General features: G+C 42.9%; 16 non-coding genes across 16 annotated transcripts; all 16 read left to right on the top strand.

Moving 5' to 3' along the window:
• The first annotated feature begins 10 nt into the window (after positions 1-10).
• Positions 11-82, top strand: trnaq-uug (transfer RNA glutamine (anticodon UUG)). Its single transcript has one exon. It is a non-coding gene; the product is annotated as a tRNA-Gln (tRNA).
• Positions 83-798: 716 nt separating this feature from the next.
• trnas-cga (transfer RNA serine (anticodon CGA)) lies at positions 799-880 on the top strand. Its single transcript has one exon. It is a non-coding gene; the product is annotated as a tRNA-Ser (tRNA).
• Positions 881-1,589: 709 nt separating this feature from the next.
• trnaq-uug (transfer RNA glutamine (anticodon UUG)) lies at positions 1,590-1,661 on the top strand. The gene has a single exon. It is a non-coding gene; the product is annotated as a tRNA-Gln (tRNA).
• A 716-nt stretch (positions 1,662-2,377) lies between these two features.
• On the top strand, positions 2,378-2,459 carry trnas-cga (transfer RNA serine (anticodon CGA)). The gene has a single exon. It is a non-coding gene; the product is annotated as a tRNA-Ser (tRNA).
• Positions 2,460-3,168: 709 nt separating this feature from the next.
• trnaq-uug (transfer RNA glutamine (anticodon UUG)) lies at positions 3,169-3,240 on the top strand. The gene has a single exon. It is a non-coding gene; the product is annotated as a tRNA-Gln (tRNA).
• A 716-nt stretch (positions 3,241-3,956) lies between these two features.
• On the top strand, positions 3,957-4,038 carry trnas-cga (transfer RNA serine (anticodon CGA)). The gene has a single exon. It is a non-coding gene; the product is annotated as a tRNA-Ser (tRNA).
• Positions 4,039-7,810: 3,772 nt separating this feature from the next.
• trnaq-uug (transfer RNA glutamine (anticodon UUG)) lies at positions 7,811-7,882 on the top strand. The gene has a single exon. It is a non-coding gene; the product is annotated as a tRNA-Gln (tRNA).
• Positions 7,883-8,599: 717 nt separating this feature from the next.
• trnas-cga (transfer RNA serine (anticodon CGA)) lies at positions 8,600-8,681 on the top strand. Its single transcript has one exon. It is a non-coding gene; the product is annotated as a tRNA-Ser (tRNA).
• Positions 8,682-9,390: 709 nt separating this feature from the next.
• On the top strand, positions 9,391-9,462 carry trnaq-uug (transfer RNA glutamine (anticodon UUG)). The gene has a single exon. It is a non-coding gene; the product is annotated as a tRNA-Gln (tRNA).
• Positions 9,463-10,178: 716 nt separating this feature from the next.
• On the top strand, positions 10,179-10,260 carry trnas-cga (transfer RNA serine (anticodon CGA)). Its single transcript has one exon. It is a non-coding gene; the product is annotated as a tRNA-Ser (tRNA).
• A 720-nt stretch (positions 10,261-10,980) lies between these two features.
• trnaq-uug (transfer RNA glutamine (anticodon UUG)) lies at positions 10,981-11,052 on the top strand. Its single transcript has one exon. It is a non-coding gene; the product is annotated as a tRNA-Gln (tRNA).
• A 716-nt stretch (positions 11,053-11,768) lies between these two features.
• trnas-cga (transfer RNA serine (anticodon CGA)) lies at positions 11,769-11,850 on the top strand. The gene has a single exon. It is a non-coding gene; the product is annotated as a tRNA-Ser (tRNA).
• Positions 11,851-15,623: 3,773 nt separating this feature from the next.
• Positions 15,624-15,695, top strand: trnaq-uug (transfer RNA glutamine (anticodon UUG)). Its single transcript has one exon. It is a non-coding gene; the product is annotated as a tRNA-Gln (tRNA).
• Positions 15,696-16,415: 720 nt separating this feature from the next.
• trnas-cga (transfer RNA serine (anticodon CGA)) lies at positions 16,416-16,497 on the top strand. The gene has a single exon. It is a non-coding gene; the product is annotated as a tRNA-Ser (tRNA).
• A 710-nt stretch (positions 16,498-17,207) lies between these two features.
• trnaq-uug (transfer RNA glutamine (anticodon UUG)) lies at positions 17,208-17,279 on the top strand. Its single transcript has one exon. It is a non-coding gene; the product is annotated as a tRNA-Gln (tRNA).
• Positions 17,280-17,995: 716 nt separating this feature from the next.
• Positions 17,996-18,077, top strand: trnas-cga (transfer RNA serine (anticodon CGA)). Its single transcript has one exon. It is a non-coding gene; the product is annotated as a tRNA-Ser (tRNA).
• Positions 18,078-18,303: the final 226 nt, after the last annotated feature.

Raw genomic sequence — 18,303 nt, 5'->3', positions numbered from 1 at the left:
TTAAGGGGTAGGTTCCATGGTGTAATGGTTAGCACGCTGGACTTTGAATCCAGCGATCCGAGTTCAAATCTCGGTGGGACCTTAACTTAATGTCAAAAAGCAGTTTATTTAAATGCATGTGTTTTGCAATTCAAAGCTGTAAGAAGATGTTTATTGTGGGCTCCATGGTTTAACGTTTAACAATCAGCACTCTAAATCCATTGATCACAGTTCAAGCCTCAGTGAGAACTTGTGTTCATGCTTATTGTTTCAAGCTTAAGCAAAATATGTAATCCACTCATTCATATGTGGCTTGAATGTTATGTTGCCATTACTTCAAGATCAAATCTCAGGTGATCTGAAAAATGAATTCCAATGATGTTCTCACTTATACATTTTTAATCCTACCATATAGTTTGAAACTGATTGAGAAAAAAACAAGTTTGTGGTTTTAACAATGCTCATAATATTTGTCTAAGCATTTTACTCTTCTATAGTGAGATTGTATGGAATTCAAAGTTCACATTCAGGATGTCCAGTTCACTAATATGAAAGCTATTCTCTTTTTTAAACAATCACAAGCACTATTTAGTTGCAATGGCAGAGTGGTTAAGGTGTTGGATTTGATTATCAATGGTCTCTTCTTGCACATGCTTGATCACTGCTTGCAGTGTTTGTAGGAACTGCCCTCTTCACCAATTGAATGGCAGTCATTAAAATGCCAAGAAATGTCTCAATCAGATGATTGACTTCAAGACGGTCTCCTGATGCAAATTCAAGCCCCTTCTCACAGAGCTGCTTTTTTTTCTTTATTTAAAAGCTGCGATGGCCGAGTGGTTAAGGCGTTGGACTCGAAATCCAATGGGGTCTCCCTGCGCAGGTTCAAACCCTGCTCGCAGTGGAAAAGGGAACTACTTTTTCATTAACTAAAAATGAGCCACTGATGCCTCTTGGAATCATTCACTTATGTTGTTTCACTAACTTTGCATGTATCAGCCACTAATATCTTTAAATGAACGCCTTTCTAAAAGAATTAATAGCTTAACAGTTGCACTTTTGTCTCGTCTTTGTTTTTGACGTCTACGTCTGCCCTTTAAGCCAATGGGATCTCCTTGTTCCGGTTCAAAGCCCGTTCACATACTTGTTCTTCTTGAATTCATGGAAAAAGCCTGGCTGTGGTTTGGATTTTCTTACTGAGCTGGTCTTCTTGTTGGTGAAATAGTAAGTCACCTCATTAAGTAAAAACGTCATGGGGTTCCATGCTGCGATGGTTAGCACTCTGAATCTAATGACCTGAGTTCAAAACTCAGTGTGGCCTTACCCTGAAGTTTGTTGTTGGACGCTTAAGCAAGAAATGTATGCTAGACATGCTTGTGTTCCCAGCATGTTCAGCAGCCATTTGATGCAATTCACAGCTGTAAGAAGACATTCAGTCTAGGTTCACCACCAATGTGCAACTTCAAGGTACCGTCTGCTCACCGGAAGCCTTTCATGGCTGCCCAACACTCACTAAGGGTGATGGGTTAAACCCAGAGGACTCATTTCATTGTGTGCTCCAGGTTTTTTCTGCAGTTTATCACAATGACAATCACTTGCCTTCTTAAGTGGTAGGTTCCATGGTGTAATGGTTAGCACGCTGGACTTTGAATCCAGCGATCCGAGTTCAAATCTCGGTGGGACCTTAACTTAATGTCAAAAAGCAGTTTATTTAAATGCATGTGTTTTGCAATTCAAAGCTGTAAGAAGATGTTTATTGTGGGCTCCATGGTTTAACGTTTAACAATCAGCACTCTAAATCCATTGATCACAGTTCAAGCCTCAGTGAGAACTTGTGTTCATGCTTATTGTTTCAAGCTTAAGCAAAATATGTAATCCACTCATTCATATGTGGCTTGAATGTTATGTTGCCATTAATTCAAGATCAAATCTCAGGTGATCTGAAAAATGAATTCCAATGATGTTCTCACTTATACATTTTTAATCCTACCATATAGTTTGAAACTGATTGAGAAAAAAACAAGTTTCTGGTTTTAACAATGCTCATAATATTTGTCTAAGCATTTTACTCTTCTATAGTGAGATTGTATGGAATTCAAAGTTCACATTCAGGATGTCCAGTTCACTAATATGAAAGCTATTCTCTTTTTTAAACAATCACGAGCACTATTTAGTTGCAATGGCAGAATGGTTAAGGTGTTGGATTTGATTATCAATGGTCTCTTCTTGCACATGCTTGATCACTGCTTGCAGTGTTTGTAGGAACTGCCCTCTTCACCAATTGAATGGCAGTCATTAAAATGCCAAGAAATGTCTCAATCAGATGATTGACTTCAAGACGGTCTCCTGATGCAAATTTAAGCCCCTTCTCACAGAGCTGCTTTTTTTTCTTTATTTAAAAGCTGCGATGGCCGAGTGGTTAAGGCGTTGGACTCGAAATCCAATGGGGTCTCCCTGCGCAGGTTCAAACCCTGCTCGCAGCGGAAAAGGGAACTACTTTTTCATTAACTAAAAATGAGCCACTGATGCCTCTTGGAATCATTCACTTATGTTGTTTCACTAACTTTGCATGTATCAGCCACTAATATCTTTAAATGAACGCCTTTCTAAAAGAATTAATAGCTTAACAGTTGCACTTTTGTCTCGTCTTTGTTTTTGACGTCTACGTCTGCCCTTTAAGCCAATGGGATCTCCTTGTTCCGGTTCAAAGCCCGTTCACATACTTGTTCTTCTTGAATTCATGGAAAAAGCCTGGCTGTGGTTTGGATTTTCTTACTGAGCTGGTCTTCTTGTTGGTGAAATGGTAAGTCACCTCATTAAGTAAAAACGTCATGGGGTTCCATGCTGCGATGGTTAGCACTCTGAATCTAATGACCTGAGTTCAAAACTCAGTGTGGCCTTACCCTGAAGTTTGTTGTTGGACGCTTAAGCAAGAAATGTATGCTAGACATGCTTGTGTTCCCAGCATGTTCAGCAGCCATTTGATGCAATTCACAGCTGTAAGAAGACATTCAGTCTAGGTTCACCACCAATGTGCAACTTCAAGGTACCGTCTGCTCACCGGAAGCCTTTCATGGCTGCCCAACACTCACTAAGGGTGATGGGTTAAACCCAGAGGACTCATTTCATTGTGTGCTCCAGGTTTTTTCTGCAGTTTATCACAATGACAATCACTTGCCTGCTTAAGTGGTAGGTTCCATGGTGTAATGGTTAGCACGCTGGACTTTGAATCCAGCGATCCGAGTTCAAATCTCGGTGGGACCTTAACTTAATGTCAAAAAGCAGTTTATTTAAATGCATGTGTTTTGCAATTCAAAGCTGTAAGAAGATGTTTATTGTGGGCTCCATGGTTTAAAGTTTAACAATCAGCACTCTAAATCCATTGATCACAGTTCAAGCCTCAGTGAGAACTTGTGTTCATGCTTATTGTTTCAAGCTTAAGCAAAATATGTAATCCACTCATTCATATGTGGCTTGAATGTTATGTTGCCATTACTTCAAGATCAAATCTCAGGTGATCTGAAAAATGAATTCCAATGATGTTCTCACTTATACATTTTTAATCCTACCATATAGTTTGAAACTGATTGAGAAAAAAACAAGTTTCTGGTTTTAACAATGCTCATAATATTTGTCTAAGCATTTTACTCTTCTATAGTGAGATTGTATGGAATTCAAAGTTCACATTCAGGATGTCCAGTTCACTAATATGAAAGCTATTCTCTTTTTTAAACAATCACGAGCACTATTTAGTTGCAATGGCAGAGTGGTTAAGGTGTTGGATTTGATTATCAATGGTCTCTTCTTGCACATGCTTGATCACTGCTTGCAGTGTTTGTAGGAACTGCCCTCTTCACCAATTGAATGGCAGTCATTAAAATGCCAAGAAATGTCTCAATCAGATGATTGACTTCAAGACGGTCTCCTGATGCAAATTCAAGCCCCTTCTCACAGAGCTGCTTTTTTTTCTTTATTTAAAAGCTGCGATGGCCGAGTGGTTAAGGCGTTGGACTCGAAATCCAATGGGGTCTCCCTGCGCAGGTTCAAACCCTGCTCGCAGCGGAAAAGGGAACTACTTTTTCATTAACTAAAAATGAGCCACTGATTAGATTAGATTAGATTAGATTCAACTTTATTGTCATTACACATGTACAAGTACAGGGCAACGAAATGTAGTTTAGGTCTAACCAGAAGTGCAATAAGCAGCAAGTGCAGGATACAGTTCAAATAAGTTAAGTTATATATATATATACATAAAGTGATATGTGCTATACATAAGGTGATATGTGCAGTACAAAGTGATATGTGCAGTACAAAGTGATATGTGCAGTGCAGTGATTATCAAGAGTGAATGGGGGGGGCAGAGGAGTTCAGCAAGGAAACAGCTCTGGGAAAAAAGCTGTTCCTAAGTCTGCTGGTTCTTGTCCGTGGTAGCCTGAACCGTCTGCCTGAAGGCAGGAGAGAGAACAGTTCGTGGGCCGGGTGTGAGGAGTCCTTAAGAATACTGTGAGCTCGACGCAGACAGTGCTTCCTCTGGATTTCCTCAATGGATGGAAGTGGAGTCCCTGTGATGCGCTGGGCAGTTTTCACCACCCGCTGCATCGCCTTACGCTCAGCAACAGTGCAGCTTCCATACCACACTGTGAGACAGCTGGTAAGGATGCTCTCTATTGTAGAGCGGTAAAAGTTCAACAGGATGGTAGTGGGTAGCTGGTTCTTTTTTAATGTTCTCAAGAAGAAGAGGCGCTGGTGAGCCTTCTTGACCAGGCTGGAGGTGTTAATGCTCCAGGACAGGTCCTCTGAGATGTGGGTCCCCAGGAACTTGAAGGATGTAACAGGCTGCACAGTCATCCCATTGATGTGGATGGGATCATGCGAGCCTCTTCTCTCCCTCCTGAAGTCCACAATGAGCTCCTTGGTCTTGGTGGTGTTTAAAAGAAGGTTATTTTCTGTGCACCAAGTGGCCAGATGCTGGACCTCCTCCCTGTAGGCAGTCTCATCGTTGTTGTCGATGAGACCTATCACCGTGGTGTCATCTGCAAACTTAATAACGGAGTTTGATCCATACATAGGTCGGCAGTCATGGGTGAAGAGGGAGTAGAGGAAGGGGCTCAGCACACAGCCCTGTGGTACACCAGTGTTGAGCGTGACAGTAGTGGAGCGGATGTGGCCTGACCTTACATGCTGTGGTCTGCTGGTCAGAAAGTCCATAATCCAGTTGCAAAGTGAGGTGTTGATGTCCAGGGCTCTAAGTTTAGAGATTAGCTTAGAGGGGATGACAGTGTTAAATGCTGAGCTGAAATCAACAAACAGCATCCGTGCATATGTGTTTTGCTTGTCCAGGTGTGTGAGTACAGAGTGCAGCGCTATGGAGACTGCATCCTCTGTGCTCCTATTGCTACGGTACGCAAACTGGTGTGGGTCTAGAGTTGGTGGGAGGAAGTCCCTCAGATGTGCCAGGACTAACCGCTCGAAGCACTTCATGATTATGGGTGTGAGTGCTACAGGGCGGTAGTCATTCAGGCATGTTGGACTAGAATGTTTCGGCACTGGTACAATGGAGGTGGATTTGAGGCATGTTGGAACAGCTGCTTGGGCGAGAGACATGTTAAAAATGTCCGTGAATACGCCAGCGAGCTGCTCTGCACATGCTCTAAGTACGCGCCCCGGGATGCCGTCTGGTCCAGCAGCCCTGCGCGCGTTTATCCGACTCAGTGCAGTGCAAACATCTGAGGAGGTGAGTATGATGGGCGAGTGGTCGGTAGATGAGGGGATCTTGACAGCAGGTTGCTTGTTGTCTCTTTCAAAGCGAGCATAAAAGTCGTTGAGCTCATTCAGAAAGAGGACATCTGTGGTTGTGGGGGCTGAGTTGCTGGGTTTATAGTCTGTAATGGCCTGAATGCCCTGCCACAAGCGTCGAGGATCAGCATTGGAGAAGTATTCCTCTAGCTTTAGTTTGTAGCAGTGCTTGGCCTTTTTTATGCCCCTCTTCAGGTTCACCCTGGAAATGCCGTAGGCCTGTGCATCACCCGATCTGAAGGCATTGTTGCGTGCCTTCAGCAGGAGACGCACCTCCTTGTTCATCCAAGGCTTCTGATTAGGGTATGTGGTGATCTGTTTCTGAGTAGTAACCGTGTCTATGGTGGTGTTAATGTAGTTCAGAACAGAGGAGGTGTAGATGTCGATGTCCGTGTGAGAGCCACAGGTGGCCTGTGAAGCAAACATACTCCAGTCTGTGTGTTGGAACCTGTCCTGGAGTGTGATGTCAGCCCCCGCTGGCCACACTTTGATGGTCCTCACTGATGGCTTCACACGGTTGATGAGGGGGGAGTACTTGGGGGTGAGAAACAAAGAAAGGTGATCTGATTGTCCGAAGTGGGGGAGGGGGGTCACAGCATAGGCTTCAGCCATGTTTGTATAAACTTGATCCAGAGTTTTGTTTCCTCTGGTGTGACAGAGAATGTTTTTATGAAATTTAGGAAATACCGTCTTCAAATTGGAATGATTAAAATCGCCCGCCACAATGTATGCAGCCTCTGGGTGATCAGTCTGTTGTTTACTGATGGCCGCATGAAGTTCGTTCATAGCAAGCTTGGCATCAGCATCAGGAGGAATGTAAGTGGCAGTTATAATGGTGGATGTGAACTCCCGCGGCAGATAGAACGGTCTGCACTTAACCATGAGAAACTCTAGGTTAGCTGAGCAGTGTCTCCCAATGATAGTAGAGTTCGTGCACCAGGCTTTGTTAACATAGATGCACAATCCCCCACCTCTGGTCTTACCGGAGTCATCCGCCGTTCTGTCTGCCCGGAGAATGTGGTGCTCAGCTAGAGCAATAGCATTGTCCGGTATTCCATTGTTTAGCCATGTTTCAGTGAAAATCATGACATTGCAGTTCCAGAGTTTCTTGCTGTGGTTGATTCGGAGTCGAATCTCATCCATTTTGTTCACCAGTGACCGTACATTGGCGAGAAGAATGCTGGGCAAAGAGAGCCGGTGTGGTGTTAGCTTTAGCTTAGCTCTTAGCCCTCCGCGCTTCCCCCGCCTTTGTTTACGGTCTCGACGGCGTCTTCGAGCACTTCCGCCCGGTCGGGTAGGGTGCGCCGCCTCGGGTGTTCTGCCGATCTCAGGGATGAGTTCAAGATTGCTGATAAAACTGTTAAAATTACGCCTCTTGGAATCATTCACTTATGTTGTTTCACTAACTTTGCATGTATCAGCCACTAATATCTTTAAATGAACGCCTTTCTAAAAGAATTAATAGCTTAACAGTTGCACTTTTGTCTCGTCTTTGTTTTTGACGTCTACGTCTGCCCTTTAAGCCAATGGGATCTCCTTGTTCCGGTTCAAAGCCCGTTCACATACTTGTTCTTCTTGAATTCATGGAAAAAGCCTGGCTGTGGTTTGGATTTTCTTACTGAGCTGGTCTTCTTGTTGGTGAAATAGTAAGTCACCTCATTAAGTAAAAACGTCATGGGGTTCCATGCTGCGATGGTTAGCACTCTGAATCTAATGACCTGAGTTCAAAACTCAGTGTGGCCTTACCCTGAAGTTTGTTGTTGGACGCTTAAGCAAGAAATGTATGCTAGACATGCTTGTGTTCCCAGCATGTTCAGCAGCCATTTGATGCAATTCACAGCTGTAAGAAGACATTCAGTCTAGGTTCACCACCAATGTGCAACTTCAAGGTACCGTCTGCTCACCGGAAGCCTTTCATGGCTGCCCAACACTCACTAAGGGTGATGGGTTAAACCCAGAGGACTCATTTCATTGTGTGCTCCAGGTTTTTTCTGCAGTTTATCACAATGACAATCACTTGCCTGCTTAAGTGGTAGGTTCCATGGTGTAATGGTTAGCACGCTGGACTTTGAATCCAGCGATCCGAGTTCAAATCTCGGTGGGACCTTAACTTAATGTCAAAAAGCAGTTTATTTAAATGCATGTGTTTTGCAATTCAAAGCTGTAAGAAGATGTTTATTGTGGGCTCCATGGTTTAACGTTTAACAATCAGCACTCTAAATCCATTGATCACAGTTCAAGCCTCAGTGAGAACTTGTGTTCATGCTTATTGTTTCAAGCTTAAGCAAAATATGTAATCCACTTATTCATATGTGGCTTGAATGTTATGTTGCCATTAATTCAAGATCAAATCTCAGGTGATCTGAAAAATGAATTCCAATGATGTTCTCACTTATACATTTTTAATCCTACCATATAGTTTGAAACTGATTGAGAAAAAAACAAGTTTCTGGTTTTAACAATGCTCATAATATTTGTCTAAGCATTTTACTCTTCTATAGTGAGATTGTATGGAATTCAAAGTTCACATTCAGGATGTCCAGTTCACTAATATGAAAGCTATTCTCTTTTTTAAACAATCACGAGCACTATTTAGTTGCAATGGCAGAAGTGGTTAAGGTGTTGGATTTGATTATCAATGGTCTCTTCTTGCACATGCTTGATCACTGCTTGCAGTGTTTGTAGGAACTGCCCTCTTCACCAATTGAATGGCAGTCATTAAAATGCCAAGAAATGTCTCAATCAGATGATTGACTTCAAGACGGTCTCCTGATGCAAATTCAAGCCCCTTCTCACAGAGCTGCTTTTTTTTCTTTATTTAAAAGCTGCGATGGCCGAGTGGTTAAGGCGTTGGACTCGAAATCCAATGGGGTCTCCCTGCGCAGGTTCAAACCCTGCTCGCAGCGGAAAAGGGAACTACTTTTTCATTAACTAAAAATGAGCCACTGATGCCTCTTGGAATCATTCACTTATGTTGTTTCACTAACTTTGCATGTATCAGCCACTAATATGTTTAAATGAACGCCTTTCTAAAAGAATTAATAGCTTAACAGTTGCACTTTTGTCTCGTCTTTGTTTTTGACGTCTACGTCTGCCCTTTAAGCCAATGGGATCTCCTTGTTCCGGTTCAAAGCCCGTTCACATACTTGTTCTTCTTGAATTCATGGAAAAAGCCTGGCTGTGGTTTGGATTTTCTTACTGAGCTGGTCTTCTTGTTGGTGAAATAGTAAGTCACCTCATTAAGTAAAAACGTCATGGGGTTCCATGCTGCGATGGTTAGCACTCTGAATCTAATGACCTGAGTTCAAAACTCAGTGTGGCCTTACCCTGAAGTTTGTTGTTGGACGCTTAAGCAAGAAATGTATGCTAGACATGCTTGTGTTCCCAGCATGTTCAGCAGCCATTTGATGCAATTCACAGCTGTAAGAAGACATTCAGTCTAGGTTCACCACCAATGTGCAACTTCAAGGTACCGTCTGCTCACCGGAAGCCTTTCATGGCTGCCCAACACTCACTAAGGGTGATGGGTTAAACCCAGAGGACTCATTTCATTGTGTGCTCCAGGTTTTTTCTGCAGTTTATCACAATGACAATCACTTGCCTTCTTAAGTGGTAGGTTCCATGGTGTAATGGTTAGCACGCTGGACTTTGAATCCAGCGATCCGAGTTCAAATCTCGGTGGGACCTTAACTTAATGTCAAAAAGCAGTTTATTTAAATGCATGTGTTTTGCAATTCAAAGCTGTAAGAAGATGTTTATTGTGGGCTCCATGGTTTAACGTTTAACAATCAGCACTCTAAATCCATTGATCACAGTTCAAGCCTCAGTGAGAACTTGTGTTCATGCTTATTGTTTCAAGCTTAAGCAAAATATGTAATCCACTTATTCATATGTGGCTTGAATGTTATGTTGCCATTAATTCAAGATCAAATCTCAGGTGATCTGAAAAATGAATTCCAATGATGTTCTCACTTATACATTTTTAATCCTACCATATAGTTTGAAACTGATTGAGAAAAAAACAAGTTTCTGGTTTTAACAATGCTCATAATATTTGTCTAAGCATTTTACTCTTCTATAGTGAGATTGTATGGAATTCAAAGTTCACATTCAGGATGTCCAGTTCACTAATATGAAAGCTATTCTCTTTTTTAAACAATCACGAGCACTATTTAGTTGCAATGGCAGAATGGTTAAGGTGTTGGATTTGATTATCAATGGTCTCTTCTTGCACATGCTTGATCACTGCTTGCAGTGTTTGTAGGAACTGCCCTCTTCACCAATTGAATGGCAGTCATTAAAATGCCAAGAAATGTCTCAATCAGATGATTGACTTCAAGACGGTCTCCTGATGCAAATTTAAGCCCCTTCTCACAGAGCTGCTTTTTTTTCTTTATTTAAAAGCTGCGATGGCCGAGTGGTTAAGGCGTTGGACTCGAAATCCAATGGGGTCTCCCTGCGCAGGTTCAAACCCTGCTCGCAGCGGAAAAGGGAACTACTTTTTCATTAACTAAAAATGAGCCACTGATGCCTCTTGGAATCATTCACTTATGTTGTTTCACTAACTTTGCATTTATCAGCCACTAATATCTTTAAATGAACGCCTTTCTAAAAGAATTAATAGCTTAACAGTTGCACTTTTGTCTCGTCTTTGTTTTTGACGTCTACGTGCTTAGGGATTCTGCCCTTTAAGCCAATGGGATCTCCTTGTTCCGGTTCAAAGCCCGTTCACATACTTGTTCTTCTTGAATTCATGGAAAAAGCCTGGCTGTGGTTTGGATTTTCTTACTGAGCTGGTCTTCTTGTTGGTGAAATAGTAAGTCACCTCATTAAGTAAAAACGTCATGGGGTTCCATGCTGCGATGGTTAGCACTCTGAATCTAATGACCTGAGTTCAAAACTCAGTGTGGCCTTACCCTGAAGTTTGTTGTTGGACGCTTAAGCAAGAAATGTATGCTAGACATGCTTGTGTTCCCAGCATGTTCAGCAGCCATTTGATGCAATTCACAGCTGTAAGAAGACATTCAGTCTAGGTTCACCACCAATGTGCAACTTCAAGGTACCGTCTGCTCACCGGAAGCCTTTCATGGCTGCCCAACACTCACTAAGGGTGATGGGTTAAACCCAGAGGACTCATTTCATTGTGTGCTCCAGGTTTTTTCTGCAGTTTATCACAATGACAATCACTTGCCTGCTTAAGTGGTAGGTTCCATGGTGTAATGGTTAGCACGCTGGACTTTGAATCCAGCGATCCGAGTTCAAATCTCGGTGGGACCTTAACTTAATGTCAAAAAGCAGTTTATTTAAATGCATGTGTTTTGCAATTCAAAGCTGTAAGAAGATGTTTATTGTGGGCTCCATGGTTTAAAGTTTAACAATCAGCACTCTAAATCCATTGATCACAGTTCAAGCCTCAGTGAGAACTTGTGTTCATGCTTATTGTTTCAAGCTTAAGCAAAATATGTAATCCACTCATTCATATGTGGCTTGAATGTTATGTTGCCATTACTTCAAGATCAAATCTCAGGTGATCTGAAAAATGAATTCCAATGATGTTCTCACTTATACATTTTTAATCCTACCATATAGTTTGAAACTGATTGAGAAAAAAACAAGTTTCTGGTTTTAACAATGCTCATAATATTTGTCTAAGCATTTTACTCTTCTATAGTGAGATTGTATGGAATTCAAAGTTCACATTCAGGATGTCCAGTTCACTAATATGAAAGCTATTCTCTTTTTTAAACAATCACGAGCACTATTTAGTTGCAATGGCAGAGTGGTTAAGGTGTTGGATTTGATTATCAATGGTCTCTTCTTGCACATGCTTGATCACTGCTTGCAGTGTTTGTAGGAACTGCCCTCTTCACCAATTGAATGGCAGTCATTAAAATGCCAAGAAATGTCTCAATCAGATGATTGACTTCAAGACGGTCTCCTGATGCAAATTCAAGCCCCTTCTCACAGAGCTGCTTTTTTTTCTTTATTTAAAAGCTGCGATGGCCGAGTGGTTAAGGCGTTGGACTCGAAATCCAATGGGGTCTCCCTGCGCAGGTTCAAACCCTGCTCGCAGCGGAAAAGGGAACTACTTTTTCATTAACTAAAAATGAGCCACTGATTAGATTAGATTAGATTAGATTCAACTTTATTGTCATTACACATGTACAAGTACAGGGCAACGAAATGTAGTTTAGGTCTAACCAGAAGTGCAATAAGCAGCAAGTGCAGGATACAGTTCAAATAAGTTAAGTTATATATATATATACATAAAGTGATATGTGCTATACATAAGGTGATATGTGCAGTACAAAGTGATATGTGCAGTACAAAGTGATATGTGCAGTGCAGTGATTATCAAGAGTGAATGGGGGGGGCAGAGGAGTTCAGCAAGGAAACAGCTCTGGGAAAAAAGCTGTTCCTAAGTCTGCTGGTTCTTGTCCGTGGTAGCCTGAACCGTCTGCCTGAAGGCAGGAGAGAGAACAGTTCGTGGGCCGGGTGTGAGGAGTCCTTAAGAATACTGTGAGCTCGACGCAGACAGTGCTTCCTCTGGATTTCCTCAATGGATGGAAGTGGAGTCCCTGTGATGCGCTGGGCAGTTTTCACCACCCGCTGCATCGCCTTACGCTCAGCAACAGTGCAGCTTCCATACCACACTGTGAGACAGCTGGTAAGGATGCTCTCTATTGTAGAGCGGTAAAAGTTCAACAGGATGGTAGTGGGTAGCTGGTTCTTTTTTAATGTTCTCAAGAAGAAGAGGCGCTGGTGAGCCTTCTTGACCAGGCTGGAGGTGTTAATGCTCCAGGACAGGTCCTCTGAGATGTGGGTCCCCAGGAACTTGAAGGATGTAACAGGCTGCACAGTCATCCCATTGATGTGGATGGGATCATGCGAGCCTCTTCTCTCCCTCCTGAAGTCCACAATGAGCTCCTTGGTCTTGGTGGTGTTTAAAAGAAGGTTATTTTCTGTGCACCAAGTGGCCAGATGCTGGACCTCCTCCCTGTAGGCAGTCTCATCGTTGTTGTCGATGAGACCTATCACCGTGGTGTCATCTGCAAACTTAATAACGGAGTTTGATCCATACATAGGTCGGCAGTCATGGGTGAAGAGGGAGTAGAGGAAGGGGCTCAGCACACAGCCCTGTGGTACACCAGTGTTGAGCGTGACAGTAGTGGAGCGGATGTGGCCTGACCTTACATGCTGTGGTCTGCTGGTCAGAAAGTCCATAATCCAGTTGCAAAGTGAGGTGTTGATGTCCAGGGCTCTAAGTTTAGAGATTAGCTTAGAGGGGATGACAGTGTTAAATGCTGAGCTGAAATCAACAAACAGCATCCGTGCATATGTGTTTTGCTTGTCCAGGTGTGTGAGTACAGAGTGCAGCGCTATGGAGACTGCATCCTCTGTGCTCCTATTGCTACGGTACGCAAACTGGTGTGGGTCTAGAGTTGGTGGGAGGAAGTCCCTCAGATGTGCCAGGACTAACCGCTCGAAGCACTTCATGATTATGGGTGTGAGTGCTACAGGGCGGTAGTCATTCAGGCATGTTGGACTAGAATGTTTCGGCACTGGTACAATGGAGGTGGATTTGAGGCATGTTGGAACAGCTGCTTGGGCGAGAGACATGTTAAAAATGTCCGTGAATACGCCAGCGAGCTGCTCTGCACATGCTCTAAGTACGCGCCCCGGGATGCCGTCTGGTCCAGCAGCCCTGCGCGCGTTTATCCGACTCAGTGCAGTGCAAACATCTGAGGAGGTGAGTATGATGGGCGAGTGGTCGGTAGATGAGGGGATCTTGACAGCAGGTTGCTTGTTGTCTCTTTCAAAGCGAGCATAAAAGTCGTTGAGCTCATTCAGAAAGAGGACATCTGTGGTTGTGGGGGCTGAGTTGCTGGGTTTATAGTCTGTAATGGCCTGAATGCCCTGCCACAAGCGTCGAGGATCAGCATTGGAGAAGTATTCCTCTAGCTTTAGTTTGTAGCAGTGCTTGGCCTTTTTTATGCCCCTCTTCAGGTTCACCCTGGAAATGCCGTAGGCCTGTGCATCACCCGATCTGAAGGCATTGTTGCGTGCCTTCAGCAGGAGACGCACCTCCTTGTTCATCCAAGGCTTCTGATTAGGGTATGTGGTGATCTGTTTCTGAGTAGTAACCGTGTCTATGGTGGTGTTAATGTAGTTCAGAACAGAGGAGGTGTAGATGTCGATGTCCGTGTGAGAGCCACAGGTGGCCTGTGAAGCAAACATACTCCAGTCTGTGTGTTGGAACCTGTCCTGGAGTGTGATGTCAGCCCCCGCTGGCCACACTTTGATGGTCCTCACTGATGGCTTCACACGGTTGATGAGGGGGGAGTACTTGGGGGTGAGAAACAAAGAAAGGTGATCTGATTGTCCGAAGTGGGGGAGGGGGGGTCACAGCATAGGCTTCAGCCATGTTTGTATAAACTTGATCCAGAGTTTTGTTTCCTCTGGTGTGACAGAGAATGTTTTTATGAAATTTAGGAAATACCGTCTTCAAATTGGAATGATTAAAATCGCCCGCCACAATGTATGCAGCCTCTGGGTGATCAGTCTGTTGTTTACTGATGGCCGCATGAAGTTCGTTCATAGCAAGCTTGGCATCAGCATCAGGAGGAATGTAAGTGGCAGTTATAATGGTGGATGTGAACTCCCGCGGCAGATAGAACGGTCTGCACTTAACCATGAGAAACTCTAGGTTAGCTGAGCAGTGTCTCCCAATGATAGTAGAGTTCGTGCACCAGGCTTTGTTAACATAGATGCACAATCCCCCACCTCTGGTCTTACCGGAGTCATCCGCCGTTCTGTCTGCCCGGAGAATGTGGTGCTCAGCTAGAGCAATAGCATTGTCCGGTATTCCATTGTTTAGCCATGTTTCAGTGAAAATCATGACATTGCAGTTCCAGAGTTTCTTGCTGTGGTTGATTCGGAGTCGAATCTCATCCATTTTGTTCACCAGTGACCGTACATTGGCGAGAAGAATGCTGGGCAAAGAGAGCCGGTGTGGTGTTAGCTTTAGCTTAGCTCTTAGCCCTCCGCGCTTCCCCCGCCTTTGTTTACGGTCTCGACGGCGTCTTCGAGCACTTCCGCCCGGTCGGGTAGGGTGCGCCGCCTCGGGTGTTCTGCCGATCTCAGGGATGAGTTCAAGATTGCTGATAAAACTGTTAAAATTACGCCTCTTGGAATCATTCACTTATGTTGTTTCACTAACTTTGCATGTATCAGCCACTAATATCTTTAAATGAACGCCTTTCTAAAAGAATTAATAGCTTAACAGTTGCACTTTTGTCTCGTCTTTGTTTTTGACGTCTACGTCTGCCCTTTAAGCCAATGGGATCTCCTTGTTCCGGTTCAAAGCCCGTTCACATACTTGTTCTTCTTGAATTCATGGAAAAAGCCTGGCTGTGGTTTGGATTTTCTTACTGAGCTGGTCTTCTTGTTGGTGAAATAGTAAGTCACCTCATTAAGTAAAAACGTCATGGGGTTCCATGCTGCGATGGTTAGCACTCTGAATCTAATGACCTGAGTTCAAAACTCAGTGTGGCCTTACCCTGAAGTTTGTTGTTGGACGCTTAAGCAAGAAATGTATGCTAGACATGCTTGTGTTCCCAGCATGTTCAGCAGCCATTTGATGCAATTCACAGCTGTAAGAAGACATTCAGTCTAGGTTCACCACCAATGTGCAACTTCAAGGTACCGTCTGCTCACCGGAAGCCTTTCATGGCTGCCCAACACTCACTAAGGGTGATGGGTTAAACCCAGAGGACTCATTTCATTGTGTGCTCCAGGTTTTTTCTGCAGTTTATCACAATGACAATCACTTGCCTGCTTAAGGGGTAGGTTCCATGGTGTAATGGTTAGCACGCTGGACTTTGAATCCAGCGATCCGAGTTCAAATCTCGGTGGGACCTTAACTTAATGTCAAAAAGCAGTTTATTTAAATGCATGTGTTTTGCAATTCAAAGCTGTAAGAAGATGTTTATTGTGGGCTCCATGGTTTAACGTTTAACAATCAGCACTCTAAATCCATTGATCACAGTTCAAGCCTCAGTGAGAACTTGTGTTCATGCTTATTGTTTCAAGCTTAAGCAAAATATGTAATCCACTTCATTCATATGTGGCTTGAATGTTATGTTGCCATTAATTCAAGATCAAATCTCAGGTGATCTGAAAAATGAATTCCAATGATGTTCTCACTTATACATTTTTAATCCTACCATATAGTTTGAAACTGATTGAGAAAAAAACAAGTTTCTGGTTTTAACAATGCTCATAATATTTGTCTAAGCATTTTACTCTTCTATAGTGAGATTGTATGGAATTCAAAGTTCACATTCAGGATGTCCAGTTCACTAATATGAAAGCTATTCTCTTTTTTAAACAATCACGAGCACTATTTAGTTGCAATGGCAGAAGTGGTTAAGGTGTTGGATTTGATTATCAATGGTCTCTTCTTGCACATGCTTGATCACTGCTTGCAGTGTTTGTAGGAACTGCCCTCTTCACCAATTGAATGGCAGTCATTAAAATGCCAAGAAATGTCTCAATCAGATGATTGACTTCAAGACGGTCTCCTGATGCAAATTCAAGCCCCTTCTCACAGAGCTTGCTTTTTTTTTCTTTATTTAAAAGCTGCGATGGCCGAGTGGTTAAGGCGTTGGACTCGAAATCCAATGGGGTCTCCCTGCGCAGGTTCAAACCCTGCTCGCAGCGGAAAAGGGAACTACTTTTTCATTAACTAAAAATGAGCCACTGATGCCTCTTGGAATCATTCACTTATGTTGTTTCACTAACTTTGCATGTATCAGCCACTAATATGCTTTAAATGAACGCCTTTCTAAAAGAATTAATAGCTTAACAGTTGCACTTTTGTCTCGTCTTTGTTTTTGACGTCTACGTCTGCCCTTTAAGCCAATGGGATCTCCTTGTTCCGGTTCAAAGCCCTGTTCACATACTTGTTCTTCTTGAATTCATGGAAAAGCCTGGCTGTGGTTTGGATTTTCTTACTGAGCTGGTCTTCTTGTTGGTGAAATAGTAAGTCACCTCATTAAGTAAAAACGTCATGGGGTTCCATGCTGCGATGGTTAGCACTCTGAATCTAATGACCTGAGTTCAAAACTCAGTGTGGCCTTACCCTGAAGTTTGTTGTTGGACGCTTAAGCAAGAAATGTATGCTAGACATGCTTGTGTTCCCAGCATGTTCAGCAGCCATTTGATGCAATTCACAGCTGTAAGAAGACATTCAGTCTAGGTTCACCACCAATGTGCAACTTCAAGGTACCGTCTGCTCACCGGAAGCCTTTCATGGCTGCCCAACACTCACTAAGGGTGATGGGTTAAACCCAGAGGACTCATTTCATTGTGTGCTCCAGGTTTTTTCTGCAGTTTATCACAATGACAATCACTTGCCTTCTTAAGTGGTAGGTTCCATGGTGTAATGGTTAGCACGCTGGACTTTGAATCCAGCGATCCGAGTTCAAATCTCGGTGGGACCTTAACTTAATGTCAAAAAGCAGTTTATTTAAATGCATGTGTTTTGCAATTCAAAGCTGTAAGAAGATGTTTATTGTGGGCTCCATGGTTTAACGTTTAACAATCAGCACTCTAAATCCATTGATCACAGTTCAAGCCTCAGTGAGAACTTGTGTTCATGCTTATTGTTTCAAGCTTAAGCAAAATATGTAATCCACTTATTCATATGTGGCTTGAATGTTATGTTGCCATTAATTCAAGATCAAATCTCAGGTGATCTGAAAAATGAATTCCAATGATGTTCTCACTTATACATTTTTAATCCTACCATATAGTTTGAAACTGATTGAGAAAAAAACAAGTTTCTGGTTTTAACAATGCTCATAATATTTGTCTAAGCATTTTACTCTTCTATAGTGAGATTGTATGGAATTCAAAGTTCACATTCAGGATGTCCAGTTCACTAATATGAAAGCTATTCTCTTTTTTAAACAATCACGAGCACTATTTAGTTGCAATGGCAGAATGGTTAAGGTGTTGGATTTGATTATCAATGGTCTCTTCTTGCACATGCTTGATCACTGCTTGCAGTGTTTGTAGGAACTGCCCTCTTCACCAATTGAATGGCAGTCATTAAAATGCCAAGAAATGTCTCAATCAGATGATTGACTTCAAGACGGTCTCCTGATGCAAATTTAAGCCCCTTCTCACAGAGCTGCTTTTTTTTCTTTATTTAAAAGCTGCGATGGCCGAGTGGTTAAGGCGTTGGACTCGAAATCCAATGGGGTCTCCCTGCGCAGGTTCAAACCCTGCTCGCAGCGGAAAAGGGAACTACTTTTTCATTAACTAAAAATGAGCCACTGATGCCTCTTGGAATCATTCACTTATGTTGTTTCACTAACTTTGCATGTATCAGCCACTAATATCTTTAAATGAACGCCTTTCTAAAAGAATTAATAGCTTAACAGTTGCACTTTTGTCTCGTCTTTGTTTTTGACGTCTACGTCTGCCCTTTAAGCCAATGGGATCTCCTTGTTCCGGTTCAAA

This window comes from Denticeps clupeoides, unplaced genomic scaffold (genome assembly GCF_900700375.1).
Source record: "Denticeps clupeoides unplaced genomic scaffold, fDenClu1.1, whole genome shotgun sequence".
Classification (NCBI taxonomy): Eukaryota; Metazoa; Chordata; class Actinopteri; order Clupeiformes; family Denticipitidae; genus Denticeps; species Denticeps clupeoides.
Note: the sequence above shows the minus strand (reverse complement) of the source record. Positions and strands in the feature narration are given on the sequence as shown.